Below are 18,175 nucleotides of genomic sequence, written 5' to 3' on the forward strand. Positions count from 1 at the left end.
TTATTTGAGGATTGTTAAGGTCTGCTATGAAGAGGATGGTGTTCAATTGTTCTCCGGGTCCACTGAAGGTAGAACAAGAAGTAATGGGCCTAATCTGCAGCAAGGTAGACTTAAATTAGATATTAGGGAAAACTTTCAATTATAAGGGTAGTTAAGTTCTGGAATAGATTACCAAGGGAGATTGTGGAATCCCCATCATTGGAGGTTTTTAAGAACTGGTTGGAGAAACACTTGTCACAGATGGTTCAGGGTTACTTGGCTCCTGCCTCAGCACAGGGAGCCTTACTTGATCATTTCTCTGATCCCTTCCAGTCCTACATTTCTGTGCTTCTATGATTTTAATTAAACAATTATTCACATTTTTTGTTTGTTTTAGTATTCAACCATCTCTATTGGTTCCCATATAGGGAAGAAAGGACATGTAAAAATTACAGATGCAGGAGTGCAATGAAAGTTTGGCTTTGCTGCCTACTAAGATTACTCTTGTTCATCATGGTATATATTTAATTCCTTGTTGGAATTGAAGCTGTGTGTTCATTAACAGGAATCTAAAATGCTATCTAAAGTGAATTGCTCACTGATGACTAGTTTAAGTCACTGCAGTATCATTTCATATCATGTTTGTTTGATCCAGAATAATTTAACATCAGAAACTGGCTTATTGAAGTTAAATATTGTATTGCTGACAGGAAACGACTATGCCAGGTATCACCAGATGGCCCCACTACGTGTCTTCAACGTTCTTTGTTTTAGCATATGAACAAATGTTTAGTCTTTAGAAGACATGCTGCCCTGCATTGTTAGTTTTCTGTGCAAGAAGTAGGAGTTTGACTTCTGCTTTGGTGTATGATTTGGAACAAATTCTTGAGGCAGAATAGCACCCTAGGATCTAGCATTGGTGTTGGGCTGAGATACCTGAAAGAAGGGAAGGCCTCCATGCTGTTTGACAACCTTTGTTCCAGGACTGATGTATATATGCAAATAAAACCTGGGAAGCGAACCTGGGAAAAAACAGACATCTGTACCCACTCAGCAGAAAGGCGACAAAATATTAATCTTTTTCTTTTCTGTTTATATCAGTAACTGCAACATATACCATGTTTCACTTAATTATACTGCATTTCTTATTTTCCGTTATAATAACCCATGGCTTTGTGTCTCTAGCACTATCACAGAAATGTTCATTGCATTTTCTCTGATTGGGGCAAGAAAGACAGTCGTCTTAGAGTTGAGAGATAAGGATTACTGTGAAAACATAAAATCCTTCTGTTTGTTCTAGCATTTAGACTGATAAAGACAAAGAGCCATGCAAGAATCTTAAAAATTCTTTTCCTTTTGCATGGCAGGAAAAAAATTACTTTTGGAATTGATGTTGGTATTCATCTATGGCTCAAGATAACACACCTTATTTTAATAAAAGAAAATAAACCATCAGGACAAAATAGCAAAAGATTGCTTTTGTCCAGAAAATTTAGCAAATGCGATATAAAATGTCAGACAATTTACACAGCTATAGCACAATGTTGTTGTTTTTTACAAGGCATCTTGAGTGGGAACATATTGAAGATAACAGTGTCTAGTAACAGACTACAAAGACTATGACTGCACTATAGAAGCAAATCAAGAGAGAGCTTGTCTTTTGAGAGGAACATAAATAAAAAAACAGGTTTAATGAATGGCCTGATGCTACTCAGAGGCACACTGGAAACAAAAATGTCTTTATTGCTTAAGTACTTTAAAAAAAGTTTATATGATGGTAGAGGAAAAATAGCAATCACAATAAAGAAAACAAGATTCATGAGTTTATAAAATGAAAGTGTTTGTTTGTTAAACAGCTGATAAGTGATAAACAAGTAGAAAACAAACAACAGAACAATTGGTTTAGAAAGAGAAATTAATGACTTAATTAATTTGTACTTCTGATTATTGCCATGGACACGGCTTCACAGCCCCCACATCTAAACCCATGTGGTAGTTTCACCTCTGCCCCCAACATAAATGCAATGAATTCCACTGAGCTAGACTGACTGATAGTGGTTTTGGATGTTAATTAGCAGTAGATCCTGAAATAAATTCTAATGTACTGCAGTGCAACTGTTGATTGTAATTGATTACATTATTGATAGTATACACATAATTTCCCTTGCCTTGTAACCAGAGACTTAATTTTTGAGGAAATAGCTGAGTAAAACTTCTTGCATCTTAGCATATTAACACACTTTTAGTCCATTGCTGTGTACTTGATGGTTACTCAAGAAGTATTTTTATATAAGCCTATATGTTGTATCCCACAGAACACTAAGCACCCTGTATTCACAGCCTACACACAATTGTAATAATCTTTGCACAAAATGTGTCTTGAGGTAATAATTGAAAACTAATAACTCACTGATCACTAATTGTGTCTGATGTGATGTGTATTAAGAATTATGAATATATGCTGGAAATATGACTAAAGTGTGTGTAAACCAGGTATGGGAGCGAGAGTTGTTAAATAGATCTATCCTAAATGTAATCTGGCTTTACCTCAGATTACATAATAGCAGTAAACAGACCCATCAAGACAGCAGAGGGAAGGGATGGCAGGAAATAGACCAATTTACATTTCAGCAAACACTAATGGGGGAAGAGAGAGTGTGGAGCTTCCTTCACCACTAGTCTCCATGACACCTTCCACACATCTTGAATAAACTTTACTTTGAGGGATAACTCTCAGAGGAATACATTTCAAAGGTTTACTGCTCTATAAAGATAGGGAGCTGAACGTCAAGGAATTGTATACAATGTTACTGTATTATAAAAGTGTAGAAAATGAGATCTTTTCTGAACGGTAATGAGACATTGGTGATAAAATCATTGTGAAAAGTATGTATTAATGCTATGTGAGGTAATAGGGATACCTAGTGATATTATGTTTTAAAGACCAAATGGGGAGAAACAAGTTCCTTCCCAGACAGAAGAGAAGACAGCTATCTACTTGTCTCCAATGAAAGTAAGCAAGGTGTTACAAGAAACAATGGAAGCCCCATTTACATAGAAATCAAAAGAGAGATGGGAGCCCCCTGGAGGGGGAAAATCATGCAATCAACCTGGTTCTTGAAACAAAGTCATTGAACTTTGGAAGATGTAAGCAAGGAAGGAAACCATCTTTGGCATCAATCACTAGAAAGACACAAGGGAACAAAGCTCTTACAAGCTGACAAAAATGGGTCCTTGAACCAAGTTGGAAATAGAATATAGGTGAGAGAAACCATCTTGAACAAAGCGTGTATCTTGCTAGATTAAGTTTTAGACTTAGACTTAGATGCATGTTTTTACTGATTGCTTTTAATCCTAACTTTTTATTCCTTTCATTTGGCATCACTTAATCCTATACATATTTTGTTAATAAATCTGTTTTACTTTTGTGCTGTTTAAAATGAATACACATTTCACCCTAGTTAATAACCTGCAATGTGCTTTTGTGTCTTTAGAGGAACAAACTACACTGTTTCTCTGAACTGACCAGTAGAGGACTGGAGGCTGCAGAGCACAAGGTTTGAGTAAAATTCTGAATTGGGAGTGTGTTGGGGGCACCTTGCTGGTTGTCACCAAGATTGATGGAAGCCAGAGTAGAGCTGTAGACTGGCTGAGGTGGTCAGAGCTGCTGAACCAGGGCTGTCTGTCTAGCACACAGACACCAAGGGTATGATCTGCATGTTGGTAGACGGGTTGTGAGCTTCCCGTGTTGGGATCTACAGCAGCAAAGCATTATAAGGCACATAGGGTTGCAGGAGAAGTGCTGATACAACCCCATATTTATCTAGATTACACCCCAAACCCTGTCATACACCAGCAGTAACATTAAAAAACATGATTGTGATGTATACCGCCTCCACTTCCCATCTCCTCCATGGTCTTTTGGCTTCTCCCCTTGTGTTTGCCCACAGAAGCCTGGTGGCAACACAATTTTCCTGGGAGTGGACACCTCCTGGTTGGTAAGTTCCAGAAACTCTCTACGCTTTAGGACATCTATATATTGTGTTCTCTTCTCTTTGGGGATATCTGTAAGCAAATGCTCATCCAACAGTAATATTAATAAAATGAGCTTTATTGCTCACACCATAGTTTTGTCAACAGTTGTGTGATACAAAACCTAGGCTCCAGATATTTGGAGATGCTATTCAATATCGAGTAATCCTGCTGCCTACTTTCTCCAAGTTACGTTAAAAGTGCCTTATTTTAGTAAGGTTGCAGCTAGAACAATATTTGGCATCTAATCAGAAGATCTTATATAGACATATTAAGTATAGATTGTCAAAAAATTATATCAAACCTGTTTCAATTGAAAATCAGGTTTTCAACTAAATTAATTTTTTTGTGAATTGTCTTTTTATGGAAATGTTTGACATTTTGTCAAAGTACTGAATGTTCAAAAACAAAGATTTTTTTCCAAAACCCAAACTATTTAAATTGAAAATGACACCAAGGTTTATCATGGGAGTTGTGGTTTCATTGCCTTATACTCCCATTCTCCTCTAAGGCCTGGGTTTTCTGGCTGGACTACATCTCCCATGAAATACTGTGGTAAGCACCCCCTATAATGAAGTTCCTTCCCTCATGAAGAGAATTCATTTTTTCCTCAAACTATACATGTAAAACAAACCTGTTTTCTGACCAGCTCCAAGTGGTATACCAGAAACAGTGTGTTCTATGAACTAGGGAGGTTGGAGAATTGGGATTTTGTTGGAACTGGTCAATTTTTTTTTAATGAACATTTTTTCTTGTTTATTTTTTTAATAAAATTGTGTCAAAAATCTGTGACATCCTCTAAGTTTCATTTTTCATTAAATTATTATTTTCTGACTTATTTTAAACTGTTGAAAATGTTATCAAATAGATGTTGAAATTCAATAACTATTTTGAGAGGTTTTTATTTTTTTAATTGTGAACATCTTTGAAAAAAGGGGTCTGATTTGAACCCTTGAAAACAAAAACTACTTTGGGTTTTTGACATTCCTTTCAATTTTTTTTTCTTTTTCAACTGTCTCTAGTTCAAGTTCTAATACTGACTTATTGTGTAGAAATTGGAGTAAAGCAACAGTACCCCATGACTGAAAAGCCTGGTAATTCAAATTAACTCCTTTATTAACTCCCACAAGTGAACTGGTGTCTTCTAAATAAACACCACAATGGTGCTGCTTCAGCAGAAAAGTTAATTCAGAGAAAGTTGCTTGAGTTGTCAGGACTGTGGAAGGCCAAGCACAAATATTTGTTTAGTGTACACTCAAAACATGAAAAGATTGGTGAACTTCTTTGAAAGAAATTGGCCTCAAAGGGGATTGATGATTCAAGAGACGGGTGATGGCGGGTGGGTTTCGGTTACAACAATTAACATACGGTGAAGGCTCAAATTCACTCTAAAGCAACATTAGCATTGTATATTAAGTGAGTCAGTGATGTGTATGTTTTCCAGTGGGCAGATGTTCACAAGACAATTACTGCAACTGGCATCTCAGGTGCTACTGGTTACAGGTGAGGCACATTGGTGGAGGTCTAATCCACAGCAGCCATTACTGTATTTGCTCTGTACGAAGAGGACTTGGCTAATGGTTTTCAATATGGCACTTTCACAAGCACTTATTGCATTCCCATCTCTTTTTTTAAAGTGTGACAACAGCAAGTACCCAATTATCTCTTTTTTTTCCAAATTCTCTCTGCATTACCTCAGATTATCTGTAAACTAACATAGTCATTACAATAAAACAAGCATCAACAAAACTGGATAATGGATAAGACATTAAACCCACAGGAAAGAAAATGAGTATTTAAATTGAGGAGACATCAAAAATCTGAATATCAAGACGTTTAGCATCAAGTCTACAACAAGATGAGACAAGAAGGAATTCATCAACATAGTTCGCTCTGAGTGGAATGGCACAGTAAAAAATACAAGGAAAACTGACTTCAACCTAAGTTGTTCTTTGAAGAAAGGAAATTGTCAAAATTAGCAACTGTCTCATTCATGATTTACTGCAGTGTCATCAAGGCAACAGAAAAATGTGTTAGAAGAATAAAACATCAAAGAAATGCTGTAAAGAGTATAATGCTGAGGTAAGGAGAATTCTCCCTGTGAAATGCATCAAGCCTTAAACATTCAAAAAACTATCTTTTTACTTTAATTTTTAAGCTATTAGTCTGCGCTCTTAAATAATAAATAGACATTTTTGTTGTCCTTTGGATGGACGGACACACACACGCGGCCGACGAGAGGAGGGGAGCCAGTACAAATTACCGGGACCCGGTGGTCCGGAAGGGGGCCCGGCTTCACCAGCTTCCCCCCCTTCTCGTTGGCCCTGTTTAGCTGGTCCGCCCTTGCTGGGGGGCCTGAAATTTTTTTTTCACCGGGGCCGAAACCCACTCTTGGTGGCCCTGCACTCACTCACTCACACTTCCTTATGAATAGCCATTTCCTTAATAATGGTACAGTATTGGAGTAAATTACAATTCGGGCTGCAAAAGCTGGCCCTAAACAGCTAATTTGGCCACCAATGTCTGTCTGTTCCCAGTAGACATGTTGCCCATCCTCCTAGTATCAGAGTGCCTAACTTTTTTAGGCACCTAGAAAATCACTGGAACAACAATGGGATCCAGAAAGCCTGAGTTAGTTGCTAGGCTCCTTATAGAATCATGGGGTGAGATAGGAGCCTAAGAGTGGGATCCACAAAAGCCAGCATGATAGGTAGGGAGCTGCCTAAGCTAGCCAATAGGAAATTCTGAGGAGAGAGCTGTGTCCTAAGCCCCGCCCCTCTCACTGAGTTAGGCACCTAAGCCCCAGGGAGGCACCTATAGCTGCTTGTGATCCCCTCTTCAGGAGTCAGAAGGTTTAGGCACCTAAGTTGTTTCTTGTGAAAATTCCATAGCCCAATGGTTGGGGTATTCATTTGAATGGTGGAAAACTCCTTCTCTTTAGACAGAAAGGGAAATTGAATGGGGTCTTCAGTGTCCTGTGTGAGTTTCTTAATCACTGGGCTAAAGGTCGTAAGGAAGGCATTCCCCACTCCTGGCTGTTTTATGCAGCATTTAGGGTATCTCTAAACATGCCTACTGGATTAGACGCTATGGGGAAGATAGACATACCTGTCTTCCCCTGGTTTGAAGATCACATGGAATTTAGGCATGAGATAGGCAGCTGAATAACTAGAGTGAGGAAGCAACATTTATGCCTAGAGGCAGAAACATAGAAACCAACCAAGCAGAGGTTTTGTGGATTCCAGCAGTGCCTAAAGCTCCCTTTGTGGGTCTGAACCTAAGTGACTTGCCCACAATCACAAAGGAAGTCTATGATAGAACAGGGAATTGAACCTGAGTGTCCCAAAGCCTACGCTAATGTCCTAACCACTGGACCATGCACAGCACAGTCTGTATTTACTCTAAATGTTGGTAACTAGTGCTTAAAAATCATAGCAAATATGGTGTCAAATATCAGGTTAGACCTATGTCTTTCATTGTCAAGATAAATGACTAACACATTAGCCACAGATTCCCCAGCACCACCCCAGAAATGTCTCCCCTATTCTAAGCCTGCCTCTGCTTTCATGACCCCAGTGTGATTCCATTAACTCATTGGCAATGGAGGTTATCCTACTTGACATGAGTGTAAGTGAGAGGAGAATCAGGCCCTCTGTGCCTTAACTGAAAACAGGTAGCTAATAATGCTTTGCTTTTAGATCCCGTTCTGAAGCCAAATGAAATCATTGTAAAAACTCCCAGTGACTTCCTTGGCCTTTAGGCCCTTATTGAAGCATGCTTTTTCATCTGCCATTGGTGTCTCGTTTTTACGAACATGGTGCTATTCCCAGTTCTGCAAGAAATTCTCTTTTGCCAACGTTGTTCTTTAGTCACTGCCTACATAAAAAAGACGTATAAAAATCCCCCCTTTCTGGAACAGGAAGTAGAAGTAGCCATTTTTCCAGGTTCTAGAATATCCTTTCACTTTTGAAATGTGAGGTCAGCCCAATTCAGAGGTCAGTGATGAAAATATATCCCATTGCTGTATTTTCCCCCTCTTTGGCTTCATTGACAGAGAATTAGGTGTAATTTTCAAGTAATGCCCTTTCTTTTCATTTCTTTTTATTTCTGATAAGAAATGCTTCTTACTGAATCAATGTCAACATCTCCCTATGCGTCAAATGTCACTCTGGTGTCTACCTTTGTTAGAAGTAAGGGGAGACACAGGAACACTGGAAACTGCAAACATTTTAAAAGTCATATAGCTTTTAATCTTATATACATTCAGATTAATCAAAATGTTCCAAAAACATTCTAGTTGCTACTGAGACTTAACCCTGCAAATTTGAAAGCAGGAGGCTTTCCCAGAAAACCATGGGCACTTAAGGTCAAAGTTTACACAACCCTCTCAAGTATAAAGATCCCCATCATGTGATTGAGCCTCTATTATATGCAGCTTCAAACTGCAGGAAGGTCACTGAGGGTAAGTAACAGCTTTTTAGCTCTTACTGCCCCGATACTGAATGATCAAACAGCCCAGTTCCCAAACAGTAAGAAGGTGATTAACTGATATATAAACCCATAAGTCAACACCAGCCTTTTCTGGGTGGAATAATATAACAATTTATAATCAAATGCCAGTAAGTCCCCCCCCCCAGGAATAAAAAGCCTTTTCTCTTAAACTAATACCTCCCTTTAAAGGTACATGCTGCTTCAAAGCTTGCCAAGATACTGTGCAAGATACTTGTGTGTTTTAGGATGACTCCAGAGCACCCAAAAAACAGGAGACTGCCTGCTGTAAAAACATGAACAAACAAATAAATGCCACCATTCACGTATCCTCCCCAGCCGCACTAGTGGGGATTTGACTTTTCCTATCACATGCATGACTACCCCCTATTGTGGCACAATTGGATCACAATATTTGTAACAGACATCTAGATCACGAACAAATAATTTCAAGATGGGTAGCCAGAGGCTCTCATGCCTCACAAATATATTGTTTTCTCCTTTTATTTCTTAACAGCATGTGTCCAGCTAAAATAATTTTGCAGGCCCTGTTATCTTTGGTATTTATCTATACTAAAGTGTTTAACTACAGATGGTATGGCAGGGATTTAGGGTTTTGTATTTCCCAGCATCTCTTAAGTGAGCAACAAAGCACATTACTAAATAGTTTGTTGTTCCTCCATTGAACAGCATTATCGACAGACTGACCAGTGAGATGTAGTTTAGATCCATGCTAAACATTACAGAAAGATGATGACCTATATTCCGGTTAACTGAAACCCAACAATGACACTTGTCTATATTAGAATGTGTGTTTCAGAGTTAATGTTTCATGGACAGACAGGTTAGCTGTTTGTTCTCTCCCTCACAAACTTCTAGGTATGTGAGTCACCCTTGTGTAAAAGCTCCCTTAGCACTAGTGTACTATAACTTTAGAATAAAGGAAAGAACATTACTGGTGAACTTTAAATATAGTTAGCAAAAGGAGAGAGAGTGGGTCTAGTGGTTAGAGCATAGGCCCTGGCATCAGGATTCTATTTAGTACAACCACTGACTGGCTATGTGGAAGTTACTTCAACCATTTTTCCATTATTGGTACATATCAAATAGGGATGTTGTTAACTTTAATTGAGTAATGTCTAGAGCTTTGAAATAAAAGCACAAAACACTGCAGAGTTGAAGTAGCTTCTCTGTGCTTAAAGATGAAGCTAGAAACCGGTTTTGCTGTTACAACCCTGATTTCTTTTATCCCCCCTCCTGTTCCTACTTGCCCCCACCATGTCCAATTTCCTCAGAAACAAACTAATCTCACTGCACTTACTCATGACACATCTCTTCCAAACGTAGAATTTTTCTGAGAAGTCTTGAGAAAAATCAGAAAATTTAGTTTTAAAAATATGGTTATTTAAAAGTGTCCTTTTTGTGGGCTTTTTCAACATTTTACTAACTTTGGCTCAGACCTCCAAAATGATTTTGCTGATAAACCTTATCTTGCTGAGGGGAGTTGACAAATAGTGTTTTTTCCCCCCATAGGGAGTGGTGAGGGGTTATTGAGGGGAGTCCAAAGACCGATTGTCTAAAGAACTTGCCATGGACTGCATACACCCTACACTAAGTTAAGCAGGGAAGAAACTAACTAGGTACCCATTAGTGCAAGGGTAGAAAAAGAAGACAGTACCGCTAATGAAAAGAGGAAATTCTCTGTCTCAGCCCAATCAGAAATTAGGCTCAGGATTCAACAATCAGGGTCAGGGTAAAGGGAGAGAGATGGGCTGGGGGTAGCAAACTTGGGTGATCCTGGAGAGATGGTACAGAGCCATGAACTCTGGCCTCAGAAAGAAGGGTGGGTGTTTAAAGAATCAGGACAAGGAAGTGTGATGCATGAATTGGGCCATAACAGTTCTTTAGAACATAGAGGTAGAGCTGGAGAGGAAGCCATCCACTGCCAGTCTTTATTCAGGCCTAATTTGATGGTGTCCAGTTTGCAAATTAATTCCAGTTCTGCAGTTTCACGTTGGAGTCTGTTTTTGAAGTTTTTTGTTGAAGATTTGCCACTTTTAGGTCTGTTATTGAGTGACCAGGGAGATTGAAGAGTTCTCTTACTGGTTTTTGAATGTTATAATTCCTGATGTCAGATTTGTGTCCATTTATTCTTTTGCGTAATATGCTGTAGTATGTTAATATAGATGAAAGTACAAACTTGCATAGCCTACATATGCTTATATTAACTCAGAACATCATATAATCAACACACTTCATATCACCAATCTATAATTCCAGTTCTATTCATAAAAAATTACTATTTTGCTCCACCAAAACATCATACTACAGGAAAATTTATAGAATTGGCATAAATCAGTGTAACCTGGGATTACATTCCTTTGGAAATCTTTACTACACATTTAGTAAAAAGTGTCAAAACTACTTCGGAGGCGTTCAGACATTGCAATAATGAGGGGTAGAGATATATAGTAAAACAAACTGCTTATTTCCATTAAAGAACAAAGTCAGCAAAATTAAGGTTAGGTGGATAGTATATGTGATAAATGAAGGGAGGGGGATAGCTCCCTTTTATAGACCCAGCCAGCCAGTAGCTATAAAATCTCTCTTAGTAGCTGTTCTCTACTTGCTTTACCTGTAAAGAGTTAAAAGTCACTGCGATGCGTAGGTTAAAGGAAGTGAGTGGACACCTGGCCAAAAGAGTCAATGGAAAGGCTAGAACTTTTCAAAATTGAAACAAGACTCCCCTTTTCGCTGTGTGTGGTTGTTCTCCCAGAGCAAGGGGACAGTAAAAAAAACTCTGCTGTAAAAAGCTTGGGGCCAGGTATGAAAAAATCATCAGGATCATACCTAGAAGCTTCTCATTTTAAACCCAAGATATGTACCTAGATCAGGAAATGTCTAGGAAGACACAATTAGGTTTATCCCTTTTATTTCTTTTTGGCTTGTGGACTCCACTGTGCTAACCCAAAATGCTTTTCTTTTGCTTATAACATTTAAGCTGGACCTCAAGAAACTTATTCTTGATGATTAATCCTTGTAAGTGTTTTGTTTTAAATCTAGCAATAGCCTGAGTTTCCAGATGTATTTTCTTTCTTTTTGTTTTTAATAAAATTTACCTTTTTTAAAAAAAAAACAGGATTGGGGTTTTGTGCCCTAAGAGGTTTGTGTGCACGTTATTTAATTAGCTGGTGGCAACAGCTGATTTCCTTTGTTTTCTTTCTCAGCTCTTCCCCGAAGGGCCGGGGGGAACAGCAGCGAAAGGGCTTGAGGGTACCCCACAGGAAGGAATTCCCAAGCGCCCCTTCCTGGATTCTCAGAGGAGTTTTGCACTTTGGTGGTGGCAGCATTTACTAATCCAAGGTTAGAAAAAAGCTGTAACCTTTGGAGTTTAAAGTGGAAAGTATTAATTTTTAGAGTCCTTGCGGGCCCCCACCTTCTGCACTCGAAGTGCCAGAGCGGGGAATCAGCCTTGACAGTATATATCAAGTAAGATGATAGCAAGTGATGGAGGATTATACAGTAGGGGGAATTGTCTGTATCCCTTAATTGTTTGAGATAATATTGTCTAGTGCGTACAGCGTATTGAGTCTCAGCACTGACTGGTTCCTGCCACTGACTGGATATGTGGCCTTTGTGAAATCACTTATCTTCAGTGCCTCATCTTACTCACCTGTAAAATAAGACTAATAGTATTGACCTACCTCACAAGAGTTTGTGAAGATTAACTACTTAATGTTAGTAAGGCATCTCACTATTATTCAATGAAAAGTGCAATCTAAATGCAAAACATTAGTATTTCATTAGCAAGGATAAAACACTTCATGGCTTTTTAACAGCTGTAGAATAAAAAAACAAACAAAAAAAAAACCCCAGTGAAATCCTGGCCCTACCAAAATCAATGCCAACACTCCTACTGACTTTGGTGGGCCCAGGATTTCACTCAGTGTAATTTGTGTGGCGTGCTAGAACTCCAGTAGATAACACTTTCAGCTTTAATTATGTTTAAGAAGGTTTAGCTTGAAAATTAATACAATAATTAATACAATTAATTATTAGTACTTTAAAAAAAACTGTAATAGGATCTTGATGTAAATAAAGTCCCTTTTCATTAATCAAATCAAGTAAACAAACAAAAATGTTAAGAAAATATTAAGTCTTCATATTAAAAGCTCCTGGTAAAGAACTCCAGTAGTTACATACATACTGCACCTCTTGTTACACATATGCTAATCCATCTTCCTCAAATTGGTCTAGTTAGCTGGGTAAAACTGTGGAACATGCTAACTGATCAGCTCAGAGCTGATCATGTAACTCTAGGAATTTGCACTTAAATGCAAATGTATACACTTAAATTATATTTTGTTGTGAAAGCCTCCACTTTTCTGTGAGATGTACCCCAGACTTGAATATTCCTGGAACTGTGTATGGAATTCACTTTTAAAATACAATCACTGCACCTTGGGTCTGCCCATATGGAGCTCATTGCAGGATCAGAACTGAGATGAAGAATGGTCTAGTGGCTAAGATTCTTCCTGGGCTTGATGTTGATGCAGTTCCTGGTTCTGCCACAGACTTTGTGTGACCTTGGGCAAGTAATTTAGTCTCTCTGTACCTCAGTTCCCCATCTATAAAATATGAATAATACTCTTAGGGGTATTGTTGAGAGTACATTCATTACTGATGGTGAGACATTCAGATATGATAATGGGAGGCCATAAGTATCTAGAGAGAGAACTCAATTTTTAAAAGATTCTCCATGCATCTGTTATACCTGAATCCCATCCCTACTAAAATATATACTTTAAATGCCTTATTACTATACATTCTTTGGCCACCGTGGTATTCAGTTTAGTTATTCGTCCTCATCTTCCTCTATGAACTCACATTCTTCTTTTATTTGTTTTCATACTACTCCTTTTCCCCCTGCACTAGTGTTCTTTTTAAGACAAAAGCCCTTCAGTCTTCAATCTTCTCTTTTTCTTCTGACACTTGAGCAGCAGATAATGCAAATGTCTTGGCAGGTCTTGTTTAACTCCAAGTCAACATTCTCTTATGCTGTTGAGGTGCATTTTCGTATTATTATGCTTGGTATCACCAACTGATGCCTAGAGACAACCTGCCTTTTCCTTTCCTTCTTTTGTTTTGTTTGCCAGCTACTGACTTTAAGAAAACTTGAGTGGCACAATACTTTATGCAATTTACCACTTGCTTTCTGTGTGAGTTTCTCTTTTCCAATAGCCCTTTAAAAAAAACAACACTCCTTGGGTCAGTTCTTAATCGTATTTCCCCCCCTTAGTGATTGTCTAGGGGTTTCAGCTGGCCTTTTCCCAACAGCCATCTAACTCCCGTACAATTGCTGTCTGTGTTCATTCCAAACAAGTGAGAAGGTCAGAATGCAGGAACGTGGTGTTACACTAAGTACAAAGGATTTGTTTTTCGTTGTACTACAATGAATTAATCAAATGTAAAGCACATTTCTCTCCTGAAGTGTGATAAGGAAGAGTGGCTCAGTGGCTGGGTGCTAGTTGGGGACTTTGGAGACTCAGGTATAGTTCCTTGCTCCATCATAGACTTCACATGTGATTTTGAGCAAGTCACCTAGCCTCTCTGAGCCTTAGTGCCCCCATTTGTACAATGGGATAATACTCTTGCCATACCTCACAGGGCAGTTGTGAGGATAAATACATTAAAGATTGTGCGGTGCACAGATACTGTGGTGAGGCTATCTACGTAGATAAGAAAACACTCACTTACCCTAAAAAGAAGAATTTGCTTATTTTTCTGTGCCCTGAAGACTGAAAGTTCACAAAGTAAGAATCCTTCATCAGAACATAGTTTAAAACAAAATGTTCAGCTGCAACTGCCATTTTTTACTGTGTCTGTCACTGAAAAGTGACCTTACTAGAGACACTGGCCTTGTGGGAAACAAATATTAAGGATTCTAAAATATTTGTAGCCTACTTTAATACCAGATTTTAACTCTCAACAAATAATGTCAATATTTGCAAAAACGTTTAGTATTTTAAACATTAAAGTTTTCTTCCTTTTGATGATTATTATTATGAAGCTAGTAACAAAGCAGAATTTAAAACTGGTTTACATTCATCTCTCATTATGCCCATATCATAATACTGCTTTTCAGCAAGGTGGTTCAAATATTTCACAGCTTATACATGGAGAGAAGGTGCTCTGACCTTTTGAGATTTCAGACTGCTGGACTGTGAAAACAGAATGCAGTTTTCTTTTCAGTGTATGGTAAGGAGTCATACTATGAACTGGAAGGCTTACAATGAATCTTACCCTTTAGCTGCTACAATAGGCTGTTTATAAATGAATACACAATCATATTAATTTGCTTGGTATTAACATTTGAGCCAACCATTTTTTAAGTGGGAAAGTGAATAATGTTAAAGGAAATTGATAGTGAGTAGAAAGGGTAGAGTCAGTGTAACACTGAAAAAGAGGCTCAGTTTTAAGTTACACCAAGTTGTATGCTCGGTAGAATCCTGACTTTTAGAATGATTATGGGGTTGGCCAATGCCTTCATAAATTCTGGGGTTTGAATAATCAGGAGTTTCAGTCCCTGCAGAGGTTAGTGCCTCTCAGAAGTAGTGCTTCAGTCAATGTAACCCCAAGAGGATGTAATAGACCTTTCGTTAGCCTGAGTTTTGGTTAACTGGAGTTCAAAGAACTGGGATTGCATTGCAGACATGCCTTTACGTAGTCTACATGCAGCCTGATCCAACTCCCATTGAAGTCAATACATGTCTTCCTACTTATTTCACTGGGAATCAGATCAGGCCCCTCTAGAATATGTTGTGAGAGATAAGGATGGTGAGGTGACACCCACCATCAACCTTCCCTACTACCCTGAAACATCTATGGTTTCTTTAAAGCTTCACTGTGAACTAACAGGAGTGTAAAATTCTACTGAGACAAAATGAAGGCTCAATGCAGGTTGACATGACAAAACTAAATGAGAAATGATGAATAAGCAGGGTTTGTTTGTTTATTTTCCTGTTAGCGGCAGATTAGGTAGAAGCAAAATCATTCTGGAACAGCCCTCAGTTAGTTCAAGATTGTATTTCTGTAATAAAATATTTTGTTCTTCTCCAGCACCTTAATCTGAGGATCCCTAAATCGTTGACATAACTTCAATTCAGGGTTTAATAATTACCTCCTAATTCAGCTGTAAAACAATGAGTATTTTAGTTATCCTAAAATAATTTATGCTGATAATTGTTTGTTGATCATTAACAAAGAATATTTCACACTAGAGAGATGTAGTAATAAAGAGAACTGGAATTACTTATCTACACCAATTAGTGATTTCATTTCAGCTATATAAATCCCTTTCATCCTATTTACATGAGGATATAAAAATGATAAGGGTATCCACCTTCCCACATTCTGTGCCCAATAATGCCAATGCTTGTAGTGTTCTTAGTTGTCTCTTAATGTTTTACTCATCCCACATAACTCAGATTTTCTCCATCTGCTTGGAACCTAATTTAAATTAGAATTAAATTCAAAATTAAAAAACACATGCACTCACACAATGAACTATCTAAATGCTAGCAGCTTTACCATACTCGGTCCTCTCACAGCAATTACATTTATAAATAGTTGTGCATGGAGAAGTTGATAAAACAAAGAATATTTCCATTGCATTTTAAGGAGTTCTCTTTTCCCATTTAGAGACCAGTTTGAGGGGATCTGCAATTATGGTGTAGAATTTGGAGAAGAATCTTCTTCATTGTATGTAAGAGGCTGGAACCAAATGAATACATTTAAAAAACTGAAACAAAACAAGTCTCACCTTCCCTGAATCTTTGCTAATTTCCAGAATTGAACACAAGTGTCCCTTTATAAATTATTTCTAATGGTGGGTTTTTGATTAATCGTTGGCCAATTTGTCTACAGTGGGTTGGAACTTCAGCTGCTGTAAATTGTTGAAGCTCCATTGACTTCATTGGCTCCATACCTACTTTCACTAGCTAAAAATCTCTGCACTTCCAGATTCTAGCCAGAAGTGCCAAAATACTTAAGCATGACTTTTGTGGTGGTTTTGTCCTGACCAGAATTGGGAAATTCCAGTAATCTAATGAGACTCTTTGTTTTGCTGAAATTTCTGGCCTAGTTTTGCCAGATCCAAATTTAAAGCCCTCAGATAAAGGTGAGTATCTGAGTCCTTGAGTGGTTATCCAAACCAGACCCAAACTCCAAACATTTTGAGGCTCAATCATTTTGGTGGGGTGGGGCCAACGATCACCTGAAATATAGATAATGAAACAAAAAAGCTTAACATACATGAAGAGGCAGAGAGAGGGAAATGATTATCATATCTTGATTCGTAAAGGTATCTATTTTAACTGGGATCAGGCAAAGAGTACTTGTAAAAAAGTAAAACTCTGTAGAAGGGAAAATTTCTTAATATTTGGATCCTATTTTTTAAAACACTTGTATTATTCCAAAAGATTTTCCCTATTCTATAATTTTTATCATATGGCTTCATATGAGTCTCAGTGTTCCATAAAGTAGCATTTTACCTCTTCCAAGATGATATTTTACTACTTTTGAGATGGTGAACAATATCGTATGTTAATATTAAAATGCCTCTGGATATATTCAGAAAACTCCAAGTCTAATCAGTGTTTTTGTTGTGGGTCAAAATTAGGTGCACCTTGCCAATCTAAAAGATACACTTTTAAAGAGCTTTGAAATCACATTTTCCTGCCTATAAACAGAAGGATACTGCCAGCAGGACCCCTGTTTGCAGACAGGAATCCAGTCTCATAAATTATCACCAGCCTGCATAGTAATGAGTCTATTTATATGGAAATAGATGCACTACTATTCTTTTGCTGGCTCTCAAGCAATTCATGAACTGCTTTTCACATTATGAGAAGTGCTTCATGAATCAGATGAAAAACAAAATTGAGACACTGGTAATTTTCAACTTCCTTTGATAAATACCACTCCGAACATGAAACTGGCGAAAGGGTCAAGAGGTGTAAGACAGAAGGAAATGTAAGGCCTTGGCTACACTTACCCGGTAGTTCGACGGCTGGAAATCGAACTTCTGGGTTCGACTTATCGCGTCTAGTCTGGACGTGATAAGTCGAACCCGGAAGTGCTCGCCGTCGACTGCGGTACTCCAGCTCGCCGAGAGGAGTACCGCGGAGTCGACGGGGGAGCCTGCCTGCCGCGTGTGGACCAAGGTAAGTTCGAACTAATTCGAACTAAGGTACTTCGAACTTCAGCTACGTTATTCACGTAGCTGAAGTTGCGTACCTTAGTTCGAATTAGGGGGGTAGTGTAGACCAAGCCTAAGTGATAATAATGTCAATGGAATCAAATGCTGTCACAGGATAATGGTCTCCTCCTCCTAGGTTGAGATATACAAATGCAAAGATGAGACATTTATCAAAAAAAAAAACCAAAACAAAACAAAACAATGAGCCAAAGCAGAGATGTTTATTTTCACGGAGGGAGATCCAGTTTATCCTGGGATGATGACCTATAAGTGACTTTAGGAATTAAAATCGGTGGTTACTAGTACATTGGCAGGGCAGGTACTTACATAACTGCTATTCAAAATACAGTTTGATTTGCTTACAGAACCAACATAGCTGTGTCTGTTGGTTATGTAACACACCTAATCATAAAAGGC

Source organism: Trachemys scripta, chromosome 11, assembly GCF_013100865.1.
Source record: "Trachemys scripta elegans isolate TJP31775 chromosome 11, CAS_Tse_1.0, whole genome shotgun sequence".
Taxonomy (NCBI): domain Eukaryota; kingdom Metazoa; phylum Chordata; order Testudines; family Emydidae; genus Trachemys; species Trachemys scripta.